We start from the raw sequence: 20552 nt of genomic DNA, 5'->3' as shown, positions 1-20552 counted from the left end.
GAGCATAAGACAGGTAACAGTAGTAAAATCCAGATTAATAGTCAGGTTTTTTGTTGTGCTGAATTTAATGACACGAAATAAATGGACAGCATTATAATTAGAAACTGTTAAAGGATTTTTCTTTAGTAGTACTGTTAATTGAACAGAACCTCTAGTGGTTTGTTTTTTTTAATAAAACATTTTAGGAATAAATTCAACATTGTGGAAAACATACATGGTCCAGTTTTTGAGAAATCTGCATGACAGGAAGTAATTATAATTTGCCTGAATGATTTTTAATTGAATCCTAAATTGACTAAAATAGGTTTGTGGCAAAATAGATATGTTCAGAAGCTGTTTTTTTTTTTTAGTTAAACTTTAATTGAAATTTATTAAGTCCCTTAGAACAGAAATTTTATGAATAGAGAAAATGAAAAATTACCTTAAGTGTACTTGAGAAAAAAAATAGACTTTAAAACAATTTTCATCCAGGAGAATGTACATTTTTAAGCTTCAGATATTAAATTATTTTCAAAACTTAATTTACAACTTAATTTATAACCTGCATATTTGCTTCAAAATCTGGTGTTACTTTTTTGTTTCAATTCCAAAATCAACATATATGAGATAATGTATATAGAAACTGAATTTGCAGCATTCAAAGCATACATATTTTTATGAAAATATTTTGGAAAGTTCAGAATTTATAGAGGAGTTGAGATTTTAGTAATCAGTATGAACTACACAGTGTGTTAAATAGTGAAAGTTAAATATGTGCATGGCTAGAAAAAAGGTTTTAATGGTTATATTTTGGAAATACTGGTTATTTTACAGGTTGAACATGTTCATAATTGTGAAGGATTTTTGGCCTGGAAAATTCCTAGTTGTTTATTATGCTATGGGATGAACTGCTTTATGTAAATGCATTCATATAGTTTTTTGAGAAAGCTTTTAAAAAGTATTTTCTGTGAATTAACTTTACATGCACATACACTTTGCAAACACGCATTGAGTTTTCTTATTTTAAAATATGGTTTCTGTTGGGTAAACATTAAGAGAAGATAAGAAATTACCACATTTATTTAAAAGTTTTGTGGAATTAGGTCTGAGCTGTTCGTTTAGTATCAAGTCTAGTTTGTAGTGAAATTAAATAGATTAAAGCTATAAATATTTCTTTAGTGGTAAAGAGTAAATGGATTTATTTATTGGCAAATACTAGCAAAATAAAAATTATAAGGTATATGTTAGGATATCAATATTATTAGACTGATGATACATACATAAATTCTGTCTCATCAGTCACATTCATTGGTGGAATGGTGACATGTGTAATGAATGGTTAAGGACTGGGACCTGGGAGTGACACTTGTACTAATTTGGGAAAAAGTGCTTAACTTTCTTTAGCTTGAAGATCCCTCATCTGTAACATGGAGTAAGAAGTTGTCTGAGTTGCAAATGGGATAACATCTATAATTATGTAGCACAGAACTTGTCAAATATATGTACATACTAAATGTTAGCTATTAATGACATTTTTTGCTTTTAATGATTTTATAACAACTATATTGTGCCAGGTGAAATTTCAAAAGTCATACCAAACCCACTATTTCTTGAGTAGAATTTTTTAAAAATATATTTTTTATTGATTTCAGAGAGGAAGGGAGAGGAAGAGAGAGATAGAAACATCAATGATGAGAAAGAATCATTGATCAGCTGCCTCTTTCACGGCCCCCACTGAGGATCGAGCCCACAACCTGGGCATGTGCCTTGACCAGGAATTGAACTGTGACCTCTTGATTCATAGGTTGATGCTCAACCACTGAGCCATATCAGCCGGGGTCTTTGGTAGAATTTAATATTACTTATAGAGAATTATTTTAGTACTAGAGGCCCGGTGCACGAATTCGTGCACCAGTGGGGTCCCTTGGCTTAGCCTGCAGGATCGGGCTGAAACCAGCTCTCCAACATCCCCTGAGGCATCCCAGATTGCAAGAGGGCCCAGGCCAGGCCAAGGGACCCCACCGATGCATGATCAGGGCCGGGAAGGGATGTGGGAGGTTGGCCAGCTGGGGAGGGACCACAGGAGAGCTCCAGGGTGTGTCCGGCCTGTCTAGCTCAATCTCTATCAGCCAGACCTCAGCAGCAAGCTCACCTACTGGTTGGAGCGTCTTCCCCCTGTTGGTCAGTGCACGTCATAGTGACTGGTCGACCAGCCAACTGTCTTCCCCCTGGTGGTCAGTGCATGTCATAGCAAGAGGTTGAGTGACCTTAGCATATCATTAGCGTATTACCCTTTGATTGGTTGAATGGATGACCAGGCACTTAGCTTATTAGGCTTTTATTATATAGGGTCATTTTCTTTTCCTACATTTTTTTTAACTTTGATCTGTTGGATTGCTTCTATTGAACTATTTTTCTTGAATTGGAAGACTATAGTCTCATTTGGTAGTAGAACAGTGGAAAGCGGCTACCTATAAATTGTTCTCCTTTAGGATATGTGTGGTATCCTGATGGTCGTGCCTTCTGATAGTGTTTCCAACAAGGCAGAGGCTTCCTCGAGAAACTCTCCAGCCAGCCTGGCCCCCTGGCAGGGCTGGTGGTGAAGGAAGAGGGGGCTCAGATCCCCTCATAGGAGCCTCAGGGATGGGAGGACATGACCACTATCATTACAACAGATCCTTTTAGAGAATTCCATTGTGTCAGCATGATATTAATAATTTTTATGTTTGTTGTTAATAGAAGAATATAAAGCTTTATAGGGTTCTCAAATGAAGAATTCCTTAATCAGAATATGATGAAATAATTTTATTCGGAAATGTCTCATTAATCTGCAATTGTTAGCAATAAGATGACTTTTCAAAAAACTTAAGTTCATCTTATGTCCCCATTTAAAAAAAAATAGATGTACATCTCTGTTATCTTAGATGGTGTGCAAAATATAGATAATGTTATCTTCTATTGTTTTTAATAGAAGATAAACTAGATGACCAAACTAGATGACCAAATTGGCTAGAATTGACTGAAGTCATATGGCCCAGATGTTATGGTTTCAGATGAGGTGAGTTCACTGGTTTTAGAAGGAACATTGCAGCTTCTTTTGACTGATCAGAAAGGTCAAAATTAAAACAATATAGAATGACACAGGGTAAAACATGTAAGTTTCTCTTCACTTGTTTCATCTTTTTCCAATACTAGCATTAATAACAGCTTGGTATCTTCAGACCTTTATAAAACACACATTCATCCTTTCTATTTTTGTTTGCACACACACAAAGAGTTAATTAAATGGAAATAATGTATACATACTTTATACAATTTTGCACAATGTCTTGGAGATTCATGCATGTACATATATTGCATGTTATGTCTCATATTTCTCTGTTGATGGACATTTTTGTTTACAATCTATAATTATAACCATGTCATAATAAAGTAGTAATGATAATAATAGTAATATCAACTGGTAACATTTATTGAAAGTTAGTATGTATCAGGCATGTGCTAATTTATCTCATTTATAATTAACAACCAAATAAAGTATACACTATTAAAATAAACATTTTATCAGTGAAGGCTTTTAGTTTCATAAAGGTTAGTAACAGGCCCAAGTACATCGTTTCATTCCAAGTACATTGTTTACAGTTGTATGCATGTAAGAGATTTGCATGTGTAAGATTGTCAGGTGAAAGGGAATATTTCACCATTTTTAATTCTGCTAAATTGTGTTCCAAAAAGCTTTATCAATTCAAACTTAACATCAAGGTGTGGGAGCACCTGTTTTCTTATATTGTTACACTAAATAGTGTAAGTCTTTTAACTTTTCCAACTTGTACTTACCTGATTATTAAAATTGAACATATTTTATGCTTATTGGTTATTTGTATTTTTTCTGTGAATTGCCTTTTCGTATTGTTTTCCCACAATTCTGTGGAATTGTTAGTCTTTGTTATTGCTATGATATATAAGTTGTATTCATGTATGCATATGCGTTGACATATATGTTTCCACCAAGTGCTTATGTTTAGCTTTGTTTATGATGGCTTTTGTCTTACAGAAGACAAATTTTATGTACCAAATTGCTGATTTTATCCTTGACTTTATAGTTTGCTTAAAAAGACTTAGTTACCTCAAAATATTAAGTACATTTTCTTTTATTCCTATATTTTTTATGGGTTGTGTAACTTTCTTTTCATTTGAAATGTTGAGTGTTACAGTATAGGGTAGGGATCTATTTATTTTTTACCTGTATGAATTCCATATGTTTCTAGCAGTATTCATTGAACGCAGCTTTTCTCTCACTGAAGTGAAATGCTGCCTGTGATGTGTGTCAGGGGGACCTTTCATTCCAAAGTTACTTGAATGTACAATTACTACTATGAGACAAAGGAAAAGATTCTTGGGCTTGTCACAGGTGTAGGGGACTTGTGTGTTTCATTTCCCATTCTTTCCTCTATTTTTTGTCTCCAAGTCTCTTCAAATACAAGCACGAATCTGCTTTCACTTGGAATGGAAATATTTGTTGGGTGATGGTGTGCTTTGTGTGGCAACTTATGGAGAGTGATGCTATCAGTTTGGAATGCCTGGGGCACACACCTGGGCCCCTACTACCCTGCCAGAGCCAATGTTGTGGCTGGACCATCCCTTGAGGTGGTTCTTATTATGATTCCAAGTTGCCTCCCAGCATCAACCACTAGGGAAGTTTGATAAAACAAAGTTCATTACTCACAGGCCCTGGAGGCAGGAAGGTCATGCATAAAGAGAGAGAGCCCGAACCAAGGGTTCTTCCTAGAACCCTAGGATTTTGAGGGTTTACTCTTCATTGGTGAGTTTAAAATGAACAGGAATGAAAAGCACGGGAAAGGGAAAGCAAGTTGTCAAACGGTCAGTTATCTGAGTCACCTAGGGCTTGATAAAAAGGGGAACTTCATGGGTGGGGTGGCATGTTGTGTAGCTGGACAGGTGTTTATATAAGATGGGTGTCTTTGAAATGGGAGCCTCAGCAATCAAAAGCTTAATGTCATCCACTTACATAACAATCAGAACTAATTGTAGGAAAAATCCATTAAAGATCTACTTTTGATTATTTTTTCTTCTTATAAGGGCAGATCTATTCCACATATATTCTAAAATTTCTTATCTTTTGATGGACTGTGTAGAAATCCTTTAGTGGGACAAATAGCATTTTAATGTAGAACTAGCAATATGGTAGAAGTTTCTTTTCTTTTCTTTTTTAAGAAATATGATTGTAAAATTGAGTTTCCCACATAGGAAAATCCCCAAGATATATCATTAATGGGGAAAAAAAAAACAAGGGGTGTAACAGTGTGTATATCTTGTTTAAAAAGTAGTAGTAAGAGAAATGTATATTTGTATGTAATTAACACAAACTCTAGAAAGGTATCTAAGAAAATAAGGATAGTTTTTATCTATTATGGGCAGAGGTGGGAGTGGATCTGGCCAGGCATGAGGAAAAATAGAGATGTTTTGCTGGTGACAATTTTAAACTATCTAGATTTTGAACAATGTGAAAGTATTACTCATATTCTTTTTTTTATAAAGAGGGAGGCATGGTCAGTCATCAAACATGGCAGAAATTTCAGTAAGGCAAGAATGGGAAGGGGCCTATATGAGGTTTCCCAATGATTTGTTAAATTATGAGGTTTACCGGAACAGATTCTTTGAAGTGTTGGTGGCAGACGCAAGACTGCATGCAGTGAATTGCAATGTGAATGAGAAGTATTTTTTTAGAATACATTTCTGAATTAAGAAACAACTGCAAGACAGTGGCTTTAAACAGTAATTTTACTCTCACTGTTCTCCTCTGAGTTGACTGGGCTCAGCTGGATAGTTTTTATTTTTATTTTAAATTCGTTATTGTTTAAAGTATTACATAAGTCTCCTTTTCCCCCCATTGACCTCTCCCAGGCTGCCCCCTACCCCCCAGCACATGCCCTCATCCCCCCCCCCAACACACCCCACCCAGTCTGTGTCCATTGGTCATTCTCATATGCATGCATACAAGTCCAGCCCCCTCCCCCCTGCAGAACCCACCCCCCCTCCCCCGTGCTCCTTCATAGTTTTGTTGTTGCTGTTGCTGTTCATGTGATGTCAGCTCATCACCTGGGGACTCGGGGGATGGGGGTGAAGTAAAAAAGTCGTGCTGGTCCTGAGATACTTAAACTATCAAAAATGCTTGCTTATAGATGCCCTGTCCCTGACGAGGAGAATAAAAGGGATTTCCTTAATGTAATAACTAGTATCTACAAACAGCCTAGTGCCTGTTTCCCTTGTCACCACAAGATAAATGTGTTCACTGGTACATTTTTCAGTTCCACCTTATTCTGGGGAGTGCATAAGGATGAGGAAGAAAGACACAAAACTGCCATTATTCACAGGTGATATTGCAAAAATTCACACATCAAATAAGGCATTCCTGATGATCAGAAATAAAGAAGTGATAGTTGTAATAAAGATTGCAGAAATAGAAATGTCAGTGAGAAAATGAAAGGTGGTTTGTGATGGAGAATTCTAGTTGTCTTCCAAATCTGCTCTCCACTTTGATGGTAATGGAGCCCTTGAGTGACAACTTGGCACTGAAAATAAGGATATTTTCCAGTCTCCCTTACTGCTAGGCGTGGCCGTGTGACTAAGTTCTAGGAAATGGAATGTGAGTGGAAGTGACACATGCAGCTTCCAGTAAGCACGCTCCTAACAGCATGTGGCTGTGGTGGCAGTGATCCATCTTGGAACGTGATGGATCTTGGGCCTCCCTGGGAATAGTGGGGCAACGGGAAAAAGGAGCATGATCTCTACCACCAGGGAGCAGCCTCAGGGCTGCTGAATACAGCTGTGCGGTTGTCGGTCTTCTTAGCACAGCAGGCACCATTCCCACAGCCCACCGTGTGGATGGGTCCCCATGGGCTGGTGCACTGCACATCTCGTGGGAGTCCAGAGCCACCTGCGAAGGCAGGCTGGACTGGAGGAGCAAGTCTTGGCAAGCTTATACCTGGACTGTTTAAACTACTGTCATTCTGAATCTGGCTTATAGCTTCTGAACCTAAATTATAAGTAATACAGGATTCGGAATTAGGAATAGGCTAAGTGTCCTTGAGCAAAGAAACAAAGTCACATGGAGTAGTCAACCAAGGGGCAAGATGAATGTCACGTTTGTTGAGTGAATGCTATGTGCAAGGCTCTGTGGTAAGAGCTGGTGGCACATAAAGGACAGTTCCTGCCCTCCAGGAACTTAAAGTCTAGTGGGGGGAAAAACTCATTTATAAGTACCAGTCACTTAAGGGAATATATCTTTCTAGGAATTTTTCATCTATGAAGAAAAAGATAAACCAATAATTTTAATACATGGGGGTGCATGAGTGTAGCTCTGCGGGTAGCAGCCTAGCAGGAAAAGACATTTATACCAATAATATTGATATAAGGCAGTGAGGGGGGGGTTAGGAGACACTCAGGATATTAAACAGAATATCCAGCTAGCCTCAAGTTTCCAAATCATAACATTCATCAGTTTTCCTCTCAGATATCCTTAAGGTAGGAGGCACTAACTTATCTATTTCAGTGCCCTTAGACACCTGGCTTTCTGCAGCACATAAGCTATTTGCCTAGTGTGTTTTAAAGGATTTTTTTCAGTAAAGAAAAAGAAAAATCAATATTTTTTTATTTGCACACAAAAATCAAAACGTACTTGGCCTCAGAGGAACAAAATATCTAATCTATTTCACAATGTTTTCTAAATATTTCTCCAGAGAGGCTTATATTTATGAAGAGTATTTGAACATGACCTTTAAAATACATTGTTTTGGTGAAGTTGTTGTTCTGAACAGACTACAATAATAATAACAGACTACAATAACAGACTACTATAAAAGAAAATGCACTTAAAAATAATGTGTGTTTGTACTGGTAATGCGTGGAGATCAACCAAATTCTGCAAATCTTTTTTTCAAAATTAAGACTGTTCTCATTGCAGTAGCAATTTTCTACTTAAACCTACTATGAATATTTATTGACAATCTATTCTGAGCACTATGCTGCTGAGAACTGTAGCGATGTGGTTAATAAAACAAAGTTTGCATTCTCACACAGTAGGCCACTGTCCAAGAGGAGATATAGAAACATCTACACTAATAAAAGAGAAACATGCAAATTGGTGTCACTCTGCTATGCCCACCAGCCAATCAGGATGAGTATGCAAATTAACCCAACAAAGATGGGGGTTAATTTGCATATGCAGGCGGGGAGCAAAGACTGAAGACTGAAGATGCTTGGCTTCTCCACTGCGGCCGGAACGAAGGCCTGGGTCCCGGGTGCCGGAGGAAAACTGGTGCCGGCAGCCAGGGGAAGGAAGGCCTATTGCACAAATCTCTTCATGCAACGGGCCTCTAATCTATACTAATAAAAGCCTACGTGGCCCTCGCACATGACTTCATTACAAGATGGCCACCACAAGATGGCCATGCGCACAGCGGATGTGGGGCCTGGCAGCCGCTCCGCGCAGTCCCAGCGTCTTTGCCACCTCACGCAGAGGAGGTGGGTCCCAGCAGAGGAGGCAGGCTGTGGCAGGGGAGGGCAGTTGTGGGCGATCAGGCTGGCAGGGGAGGACATTGGGGGTGATCCGGCCAGCAGGGAAGGGCAATTGGGGTCAATTGGGCTGGCAGGGGAGGGCAGTTGAGGGCGATCAGGCTGGCAGGGGAGCCATTAGGCATCAATCAGGCTGGCAGGGGAGTGGTTAGGAGCCAGGGGTCCTGGATTGTGAGAGGGATGTCCAACTGCCAGTTATTCCCTGAGGGGTCCCAGATTGGAAAGGTTGCAGACCGGGCTGAGGGACAACTCCTCCCATGCACGAATTTTGTGCACCGGGCCTTTAGTACATATATAAACAATACAGAGTGCTAAGCAGAGGCCCAAAGGCTGTGAGGATGTAGGGGAGGAAAGATTAGTTTCTCTCAGGTGAAGCTTGAAGGCTTCATTTGAATGATGGGTATTAAAAAACTGGAAACATTCCAACAAGCACAGTTAGAAGTGAGCTTGGACACTGGCTTGGTAGCCAGGTGGTTAGGGTGTCATCCTGATATGCCAAGGTTGTGGGTTCAATCCCTGGTTAGGGCATATACAAGAATCAACCAATGAATGCATAAATAAGCAAAGCAACAAATCTCTCTCTCTCTCTCTCTCAATAAAAACATTTTTTTTTAAAAAAAAGGAAGCTGGGAATGGTTTGGAAAAGGGAATAATGCAAGGCAATATAACTGAGAAGTCAGGAGAATATGCAACAGAAACCAGGGATGAGTGGTAGCCATGTCATACGTAGATGCAAAGCCAAAAAAGCACACTGTGTGGACTCTTGTCCAGTGGAGATATGTTTTTTTCAACATGCAAAGGCCATCAGATTTTTTAACGTGATGGGGACAATTTCATCTGTGCTTCCACTATCATGTGGGAAACTGGAGACATTAGACTGAAGGCTGGAGACCAGTTAGGAGGCTGCTGCATTATTGGACCCGGAAGTGCTGAGAACCTTAACTGGGGGGACCTGAGAGAAAGGGTCAAGGTGGCTGAGACATTTTGAGATGTGGAGGTTTCAAGGTTTGGTGACTGAAAAAATAGAAGAGGAAAAGATACACCCTCAAATAATCCTCAGAAAATTAAGCATGTAAAATAAATATGACCTTACCTAACAGAAAAAGGAAATACAGAAGACAGGATCTCTTTTTCCCCAGAGACACGCATTAATGAAATCCCACACCTCAGCAAATGGTGAATCTGCTCTGTTCCCCTCACCCTTCATTTGTCATCGATGTTTCATTTCTCTCACACCTCACCGTTCCTTGACTTGACCTTCAAACTGCATCCTGCCTTCACTGATATCATTCTGGATTTGGCCACAATGTTGTTTCACCTGTGTCGTTGGGGTAGTTCCTAACTACTTTCCCCAACTCATTCCTGGCTCCCTGTCATCTGCTCTTAACAGCCGTCAGAGTTATCTTTAAAACACAAGTAAAATCATGACATTCCTCTTCTCAAAACCTTCCAGTAATTCCCCACTTAGAATGAAATCCAAAGTTCTGCCTATAACCTAGAAGCCCTGCACGAGCTCCTGGCTCCCCCACCGCCTCAGTCTCCTTCTGCCTTGTCTTTTTCCTCTTTGCTGCAGCCACACTTAACACCTTGCTCTTCCTAGAAAATGCCAACCATGCTCTTGCCTCAGGGCCTTTGCACTTGCTGTCCCCCTCCCTCCCTTTTAGGTTTTTGTTCAAAATGTCCCTTTATCAGCGAGGCCTTCCCTGACTACCCCGTGAAGCAGCAACCCTCTTCCCTTTGCTACAGTCTGGATCCGCCACTTAATATTTTTCATAACGCTTGAGAAAATACAATTGGTACGGTTCGTGTCCTCCCTTTATGTAGAATGAAAACCGATGAAGGTAGGCTTATTGGTCTTTTTGTTTTCTTTTATTGCTGCATCTCCAGCACCTAGAAGAGCTCCATAGAGTGGGCATTAAACGTTTATGGAATGAATAAGTGAGTGGTTTGTATCAACAGAAGGCTGAATCCCACAAGTGTGTGCTGCACGCTCCCATTGTTAATGTGTGCCTGAAATACAGCAACTGATCTGCAAGACGAGCAACTTGTTAGGATTTCCAGTAAACAATTTATAAACTATAACAAAGCACACAAAAAAGTATAGTCTCAACAAATATAATCTCTACTATACCTTAGTAACCATACTACTCGACTGTGTCCCAGCAAACTAAAAAGCTTTGAAGTGTGGGATTAGGTTAACAGGTGATCTTCGCATTCTTTTTCAAAATAGCTATAAGCTGCAGAAATCACTCCATCCAACATATAACAAATTTATTAAACAGCTACCTATATGCCAACACTGTGCCCTGGGCATGCAAAGATGAAAGGTTGTTTCTGCCTTCCAGGGGCTTACAATCTGTTAAAAAAACACACACACAAGTCAGCCTGCAGTTAAAAATGTGTGCCAAGTGCTTTGTATTTATGCTATGGGAGCACAGAAGAGTCTGCAAAGGCCAGGCTGGAGGTGACTGGAAGCGTTATGTGGGTTCCATGTGAGTGGGAGAGTGGGGCTGGGTGTGCTGGGCAGAGGCGCCGCGGCCTGAGCAGGGCCAGGCAGTTCTGAGGAGTTTGGGGTAGGACACTCCAGGAAGTTCTGCATGGCTGGTACACAAGGTATCTTCTAAACCGGGATGAAAAATGATAACACAGGCAGGGCCCAGAGGGAAAAGTTGAAGGAGATAGAAGACAAATGTGTGATGGTCATTCCAGTCGGGGTACATTGTGATAGAATGGGGACCTATCAGGAGGAGAGGGCTGGACAATGCATGTATGTTGCCACATTGAAGTTCACTTTTAATTCCAGGCGTCATTTAATAATAGTTTTACTTAAAAAGCTCTCAAGTAATATAAGTTAAGCTAAGAACAAACTAGACTTCGGTTCTGATCACACATCAATTCTGACTAGATTATTTGGATTGATAACTATAGACTGAAACTTACACACTCCTGTTTTATTTGTATCAGTAAAGTTAATGGTAGAATTTGTGACTTTTAAGATTTAAAAAATATGTACTTTTTTTTTCTGTTCAAGAGTTCGGATTTCTTATTTTTTTACTCCTTTTTAAGGCACTTAAATCATTTTGGCCGCTTCATTTGTCCCTTCTTCTATCTGAGGGCAAGCAGTCTTGAACTACAATTGCAAGATCCTTAGAGAAATTCTCAGCCTTTGTAGCAGGACAAGAATCTCTGATGTCACCTTCCAACTGATTGATTGTTAGCAGCTGCGAGGGCTCTGTGCCCAGGATGCAGAATCGGCCAGAAAGAATGCCAAGATCATTAGTGATACCTGCATGGGCGTGAGAGAGCCAGTGCTGGCACATCTCTAAGTATTGCCCTCCCTGATGATGACAACATATTCTGACAATTCAAACAACTCTTCTCCACCTTCTCCCCAAAGCCTTTGAACTCCAGAAATGTGGTAATCACATTGACTTTAAACTTTTTGAACCATAAGAGTCACAGGGACTGAATTTTGGCATATGCATGCACCCCATGGCCATAAGCTATTTTTTTAAGAGAGAGAGAGAGAGAGAGAGAGAGAGAGGGAGGAATGGATTGGTTGCCTCCCAGATGCTCCCCTACCAGGGATCGAACCCAAAACGTTTTGGTGTACTGGGCAATGCTCCAAACAATTGCACCGCCCGGCTACGGCTGGCCATACGCTCTTAAACTTCCTTTCCCTTGGTTTAATCATCAGCTGCAGTTATGTCCACCCAACACCCACCTGATGCAATTGGCTATATTTCTCCTTCCTCCATATGACGTGGAGTAGGCTGTTTTCAAATGCTTATTGATATGATAATTTGACACCAAAATTATGAGTTTTTGCTTAGGTAAAAAATTAAAGTCTAAACAGGAAGAAGGAGAAGTGACAGATGACAGAACGAACAGTTTTTATTGAAAGACCTTTAAGAGTCAGGGTTTCTGTGTGGGAGCTACAAAGTTCTAACTGGAATGTTTGCCTGACTGAGTTTGTTTCCTTTAATTCCTTGCTAAAGCTAATTGGAAATCATCAAACTGCAGGCCAGGGAGCAGTAAAGCCAGCTACTCTAACCAATGTCAAATATCCAGAAGTCTCAGCAGCTCACCTCACAGTCAAAAATGGATTGGTGCCAGGGGAGGGGGAGTCAATCAGGGAAAAGGAGACATATGTAAAACTTTAAGCAATAAACACAGACACACACACACACACACACACGGATTGGTGTGCAGCTCACCCCGTTGACTTGGGGACCCAGGCTCCTTCCGTCCTATGGCTGTGCCATATTTCACATGACTTCAAGGTCAGTGTGCCTTTCTGTATTGAGGCAGCAGAGCAGAAGAGTCATACAGAGTCATTCTCATAGTTATGTACGAAATCGGAATGATTATTTAAAATGGCCATATCATGTCATGGAACCCGTATTATTTATATTACTTCTCTCTTTTTTTCCCCAAAATATATTTTAATTGATTTCAGAGAGGAAGGGAGAGGAATAGGGAGACAGAAATATCAAGGATGAGAATCATTGATCAGCTGCCTCCTGCACGCCCCCCACTGGGGACCGAGCCCTCAACCTGGGCATGTGCCCTTGGCCGGAATCGAACCTGGGTTCCTTCAGTCCACAGGCCAATACTCTATCCACTGAGTCAAACAGGCTAGGGCATAACTTCTCTTTTTTGGATATTAATTTGATTTTATTAATTGGATATTAATTTGGATATTAATTTGGATATTAATCTGATTTCTCTTAAAAATTAAAAAATATTTATTGTTGACATTCAATATTTGATTAGTTGTAGGTGTACAATATAGTGGGTCAGACATTTATATACTTTACAAAGTGATCCCCCTGATAAGTCTAATACCCACCTGGCACCACACATAGTTATTACGGTATTATTGACTATATACCCTAAGCTGTGCTTTATACCCTTATGACCTCCCCCACTTTTATAAATAAGGATGCCGTGAGCAAGTTCTGCAGTTTTTTAATCTGTTGAATTGTTTTTTATAATTGTACAGTTGCATTATTGTATAAATAATTCTGAAGTGAACACATTTCAGCAGATAGTCTTTATTCTACTAAATTATTTCTTTAGAATAAAGTAATATAAATAGGTCAATTGTATTACTATATTCAATAGTACAAATGTTTTTAATTATTCTAGATGCATTTTTCCACTGTGTTGCTTTTCCAGAAGTGTGTACTAATTTTCAGTGCTATTAACCTTACCCTTTTATTCCAGCCTCACAAGCATTTATGAAACGTTTTCTGAAATGGATTTAGTAGGTGTGAAATGGTATTTCAGAGTTGTCTCAATATTGATTACTAAGATGAACATTTTTATTGTTCGAATCTATGGAATTCTTGATGTTTTCTCTATAAATTTGAAAAAGCTGTTTATCTGGTAGAGATGTTTCTCTTTTATTGGTTTTGCCGCAATTTCTTCTCCTCTGTATCGTCTGTTATAAATGCAGGTTTCTCACATGCCCTTTGCAATGGACACAAGTGCTTTGGTGCATACATGCTGTTATTCCTTTATTTCCTTTATGATGGTTCTCTCAATTGTTTGAAAACATAGAAATCCATATAGGATCTACTTGGGGATTTGTGTTTATTTCATTGGTCTATGTGTTTATCTTGATAATAATTCTGCACAATAGAGATTTGAAAGATATTACAAGATAGGAGAGGATGTGTGTATGATGAAAGGAGAAATAAACCACTTCATTTTCTGCATATAATCTTTTCTTAGCTTGATTTAAATGTGTCCAATAACAGATAAGTGTGCGCATGGGTGTCTGTGGCAGGAAGCAGGTGGGAAGAGGAAGGACAAAGGGAGACGTTGAGAAATTGTGGGGGGAGTGAGAGAACCAGTGAGCTGATGAATTGTTTGGGGTTTAAGCCATAATTATTCTGTATTGTATTGTAATTATTCTCTATTGACTTCATGGATTCCAAGCAGCTTTTGAATTGTCAGACTTGATAGAGCATAACTTTGTATTTGATTACTAATATCTGATTTAAACAAGCTTTCAAAATGAGTCATTCATGGTAATGAACTATATTCAGGTTCTCCTATTTTCCCTAAAACTAATCAAGCAAACAACCTACAGAGGCATTAAAATTAAGGACACACAAAAATGATATCAGGAGGACAGCAGTGTGGTGTTTAGTAAAATAATTTTGTTTTTCAGGAAGACATAGGATAAATGATATTTTGAATAAGCACTGCCATAATTGTGTGCAGAATTCATATTTCCTTATGCTGGGAGATAAAAAAGAATTACTTCACGCGCAAAAAAATTTATAGTTCAGTTATGAGAATGCACTGAAAAGTAGAATTATAGCTGCCTGAGGCTTATTTGAATTTCTAATAAGGGAATTCAGAAGGAAAGCAGTGTAGATGTGATCTACCCAATGTTGTGATCATTCTTAAGACTCTCCAGATCTCCTGATAATATAAAACTTGGTTGCCGCAGAGTTATTGAAAGCATATAGAACCTGTATAGGATCTAGGATCTAGTGCAGTCCAGGGGAGGAGTCCTTTCGTGTTGTAGATATATAGAAGCATGATCCAAGCAAACCTTCACCCACTTATTCTAGTTCATGGTCTGGTCATGTTCCCTGCCAAGGCTTTTCTGGGAAGCAATAAGGAGACAAAGATTTGTTGGCCTGGCTTCTGACTTGACTTCATTCCTCTCTGTGGGGGATCACTTTACATTTCCTTAATTGCAAGGGCAGCTTGTATGGCTGGCAGTTGTTTGAACTGCAAAATGGATTTTAATGAACTACAGTTTCTTTCGCTCAGCTGGAACTGAAGTAGTCACAGACTAAATTAACAGCCACGATCAAAAGCTAAGATGACAGCTGTGTCACAGAAGGGGAAAGGTAGGGTTTATTTTGTGTCACTGTTTAGGATCATGTTCTTAAAATAATGGGTGTTGTAACTTCACACTTTTTTTGGTATTTTTTTCTTTATTATCTCTTGCTAATACTCACCCGAGGATATTTATGATGTTTAGAGAGAGTGGAAGGGAGGGAAGAAAGAGGGAGAGAAAGAGAGATCTGTGTGAGAGAGACACATCCATTGGTTGCCTCCTGCATGCACCCTGACCTGGTCAGGGATTAGACCTGCAACCCAGGTATGTTTCCTTGACTAGAGATCAAACACAAGATCCTTAGGTGTGAGGGCCGATGCTATAACCACTGAGTCGCACTGGCCAGCATGTATCTTCATACTTTTGAGTTTGTTTGCTATATTTTTTTTAAGGAACCAAAAGTGTCCTGCAACGTAGTTTTGGAAACCTCAGATGTTATTTATTAAAGCACATAGTCTTAGTTTTTTTCCTCATCATGACCGAATGCAATAGGTCATTGCCATTATTCCTACTGAACATCTGAGGATACAAATGCAGATAAAGTTTAACCAAATGGAACAACAGAATAAAAATTGAAACTATATTCCCTAACCTTTTTTGTTATTAGGTATAGTAGACATATAATATCATTATAGTTTCTGGTGTACAACATAGTGATTTAACATTTTTATTCCTTATGATGTGATCACAGCAAAAAACCTAGTAACCATCTGTCACCATACAAAATTATCATGATAATAGTGACTATTTTCCCCATGCTGTACATTATATCCCTAATTTTAATTTAATAAGCTGGAAAGCTTTTACTATGTCTATGTAATTCACAAAAATTTCTTCAGGCATTTTGTAAACACATTTTATGAGACATTATGCAAATTAAAATTATTAGCGTTAAATTTGTTTCTTACTATTCTTAGTTTATTACTTCTTAGGGAAACAAACTTGCCCAGTACTTTTCCAGAAAACTGTTGGCTAATGATGTGTTATAAATGCATTCCCACTCATTCATCATTTTGATAAATGGACTTAGATGAATATATGGCTTAGTTTCTTTAAAAGCCCTGTAGCAATTTTGCAACAGAAAATGGACATGCTGTGACTTAAGTTTAAAATGCATCATCTTTCCTAAAACTTGGACGAAACAAAATGGAAGAAAAATAGAGTGAGAAAAACAACATCACAAAAAAGACTCTGTTTTTCTTTTGTAGTGACAATTTTCATCTTTCCCCCAATGATAGTATATAAAGATATATTAATTCTAAATATCTCTTGCATCTAGCGGAGATAAGTCACACAGGTTTACCCAGGACTTTGAAAGTTTTAGCACTAAAAATCCCTCTTCCTGGGAAACTCCTGAGCCCTAGGCAAACTAGAATGGTTGGTCATACCACTTGCACATGAAAAGTCTACATATAGTGTAGGGTTTAGGAGTGGCCTGCTTCAGGGTGCAAATAATGCCATCTGATTCCCATGTTACAGTAGGCTGCATTCTCAGGCTTTACCAAGTGGCCACTGATAGTTTCAGGTTCCTCATTTTTTAATCAAAAGAAGCCAAGCTTCAAACTTTATGATCTCATTCCATAAAAAGAACAGTGGAAGTGGGAAAGATGACTCTCTTCTAGAAACCCTCAGGCATCACTGACCTTGGTGGGCTTATGTGTCCTCTCTTGAGACAATGACTATGGATGAATGGATGGAATAATGTGATTGGTTCTGCCCTCCCTGAACTTGCAGATGAAGTTCACATCACTCAAAGTATGTGGTGGATGAAACAATTTCCTAAAACAAACTTGATGCCCTCAAAGAGAAGGGAGATAATATTGGCTATCACATAACAAATATTCCAGTCATTTACCTTGTTAACAAAGTAGCAAGAACAAGAGCAGGGAACTTTTGTTTCTGGGTAGGATGTAGATAACAAGTAGTGAGAAGAGTAGATAATTTACAAAAAATAATTTTTTAAAGACTTTGGAAAGCTGATCAAACAAAGAGGACTAGATCAGTTGTCCTTAAACTTTTACATGTATCAGGAAGGCTTGTTGAAACAGACTACTGGCTTCCACTCCGCAGAGCTTCTGATTCAGTTGGCATGAGTTGGGGCCAGGGAATTGTCATTTCTAACAAGTCCCCAGATGCTGCAGTAGCTGCTGATCTGGGCACTATACCAGACTAGAGGAAACAAAGTTTCAGAGAGGAAGAGGCCTGCCTAATAAGCAGAGATTGCTAGCCTGTCTTCCTGAAGGACGTTTGCTGAGTCTGGCTGTAGACGGAAGGCTTAGCCTAGACAGGGAAATGCTACTGCTGGAAAGAAAAACTGGTAAAATTTTGAGTGTTGCATAGGCTTGCAAGACAGAATGAACTACAGAGGCATCCCAAGCACATAGCAATTTTTTACCTAGAGAATATTTGCATGGGAGGTCAAGAAGCTGGGCTGGAGCCCTGGCTGGTGTGGCTCCCCTATACCAAAAGGTGGCAGGTTCAATTCCCACTCAGGACACGTACCCAGGTTTCGAGTTCTGTCCTCTGTTTGGGGCATATACAGGAGGCAACTGATTGAATTCTCTCTCTCTCTCTCTCTCTCTCTCATCAATAAAAAAAATATCCTCAGGTGAGGATTAAAAAAAAAAGAGTTGGGCTGGAAAGACAGAGTGACGATAATAAATTTAATGCTAATAATTTTAATTTGCATAATGTCTCATAAAGAGGAAAATGCAAACAGGGAAGTTGCTAAAGGATAAAATGTTGATTTTAATCTCTATTGTTCTTTTATACACAATGTGTAGCATAACATTTTTAAAAAGCCATTCAAAAAAGTGAAAAAATATGTCCAATAATCAAGAGAAAAAGCAGACAACAGAAGGAGACCCATAGATTCTGCATATATTGGAATTAACTTTCGGAGAGTTTAAGAGAACAGATTACCAAGTTAAAGAAAATAGAGACAAAGTTGGCCAAAATGGAATAAAAGATGAAGAATTTCAGCAAGAAAATTATATCTATTAAACAATGAATCAAATCTACATTCCAGAAATTTAAAAATAAAATGTGAAATCAAATCATTGCATGGGTGTAAGAGAAGAGTTGGCACAAAAGAAGATACAATTAGTTCCTTGAAGGCAGGTGAAGAGAAAATATCTAAGCTGATACAGAGAGTGAAGAATAAAAGAACAGAATATTAAAAATATAGATAAGTGGGAAACAAAACAAACAGTAAAATGTAGTTGATGAAAAGGAAAGAGAGAATGGATCAAGAGCAATATCTGAAGAGGTAATGGTCAAACATTATTCTAAGATTAAAGATTAATATTAACCCACAGATTCAAGAAGTTCAGCAAATCCCAAGAGAATAAAACCAAACAAAAATAACAACAACAACAAACAGGCTTAGGCACACAGTAGTCAAATTGCTGACAAATCAAAGTCAGAAGACTCCTATCCAGCCATCTTGGTGACATTTGCCAAGACAACTTTTATCATCTAACCCTGTCAAGAACATTTTGATAAGAGAAAATTACAGGTTAATTGCTTTAATGAACACATACAGAAAAATCTTAAACAAATTTAGCAGGTCTATTTGCATAATACGCTGTGACAAAATGAAATTTATCCCAGGAATACAAGGTTGACGTGATATTTGAAAATTAATTAATGTAATTCCCCACTTTAGCAGAATAAAGGAGAAAAACTATGGCCCTCTGAATAAATACATAATAAGCATTTGGTACCTTCATAATGGCTAAAATGTAAAGCAACTGGAACTCTCATACATTGCTGGTGGGAGTTCTACCTCTTTGTAGAACTGGCTGTGTTTTCTAAAGGCTCCTGGTTAGGTACTCAAGAGAAATGAATGTATATATCCATCAAAAGATATATATATACACGAATGTTCCCAGCAACTTCATTTATAACAGTCTAAAACTGCCAACAACCCAAAGTTTAATAGATGAATAAATAAATATAGCCATACCACATAAAATTTATACTCAGCAATATCAAAGAATAAACTATTGCTACCCACAACAATATGGATGACACTTACAGATATTATGTTGAGTATAATAAGCCAGACCCAAAAGAGTAAATACAGTCTCATTCCATGTATATTAAGTTCAAAAACAGACAAAACCACTCAATGATGAATTGTGGTTGTCATTGCTGGGAGTGTAGAATTGACTGGGAAGAGCATAAAAAAGGCTCTAGCATTCTGTCAATATTTTATATCTTGATTTGGGTCACAATGAAGTAAATGTAAATAGATATAAGTCTTCATTAGGATGTACACTTAATGTTCTTTACTTCCATGAATGTATTCACTCCTCAAAGAAAAGTGGAAGTATTGGCTCTGTTTTAGTCTATAATTCTAGAGTAAAACCCATACGTTAAGTTGAGAAATGGAAAAAATAAAAAAAGAAGAGAGAAGACCTATGAGTCATATTACAGCTCTCCTCAAACAGTTGAAAAGATGTTATCTGGAAAAAGGATTTGCCTTATCTATACATATAAAAGGCTAAGTGACCGACCGACCAGCTGGTAGATATGACTCGCACTGGCAATTTAAAAATAAACGTTGACTTGTGCATGCGTGATACATATAAAGCTCTCGCTGGCACCAATCACACTTGTGTGTTTCGATATGTCATTGTCAATCATGAATTTGGTTGTTTTTGTTGACATTTCTATTATAGAGAAAGGGCGAATAGCGATATTAAAATATTTCTTCTAATTAATTTCCTTTAAATGTGCACAAATCCATGCACTGGGCCACTAATTTTATATGATTTTGATTGAAGGTCAAAGATCAAGGATGAATTAGAAGCAGAAAAAATTTTTTAAATACTTTTATTGATTTCAGAGAGGAAGGGAGAGGGAGGGAGAGATAGAAACATCAATGATGAGAGAGAATCATTGATTGGCTGCCTTCTGCACATCCCTTACTGGGGATTGAACCTGCAACTGAACCACGTGCCCTTGACTGGAATTGAACCTGAGGACCCTTCAGTCTGCAGGCGGAGGCTCTATCCACTGAGCCAAACAGCTAGGGCCAGAAAAATTTTTTGAATAGATTGTTTAACAGTTACACTTTCACCCATCTTAGTATGTGTTCTTGTGCAAT

This window comes from Myotis yumanensis, unplaced genomic scaffold (assembly GCF_028538775.1).
Source record: "Myotis yumanensis isolate MYYU_CA2020_CCGP unplaced genomic scaffold, mMyoYum1.0.hap1 SCAF_1, whole genome shotgun sequence".
Classification (NCBI taxonomy): domain Eukaryota; kingdom Metazoa; phylum Chordata; class Mammalia; order Chiroptera; family Vespertilionidae; genus Myotis; species Myotis yumanensis.
Note: the sequence above shows the minus strand (reverse complement) of the source record.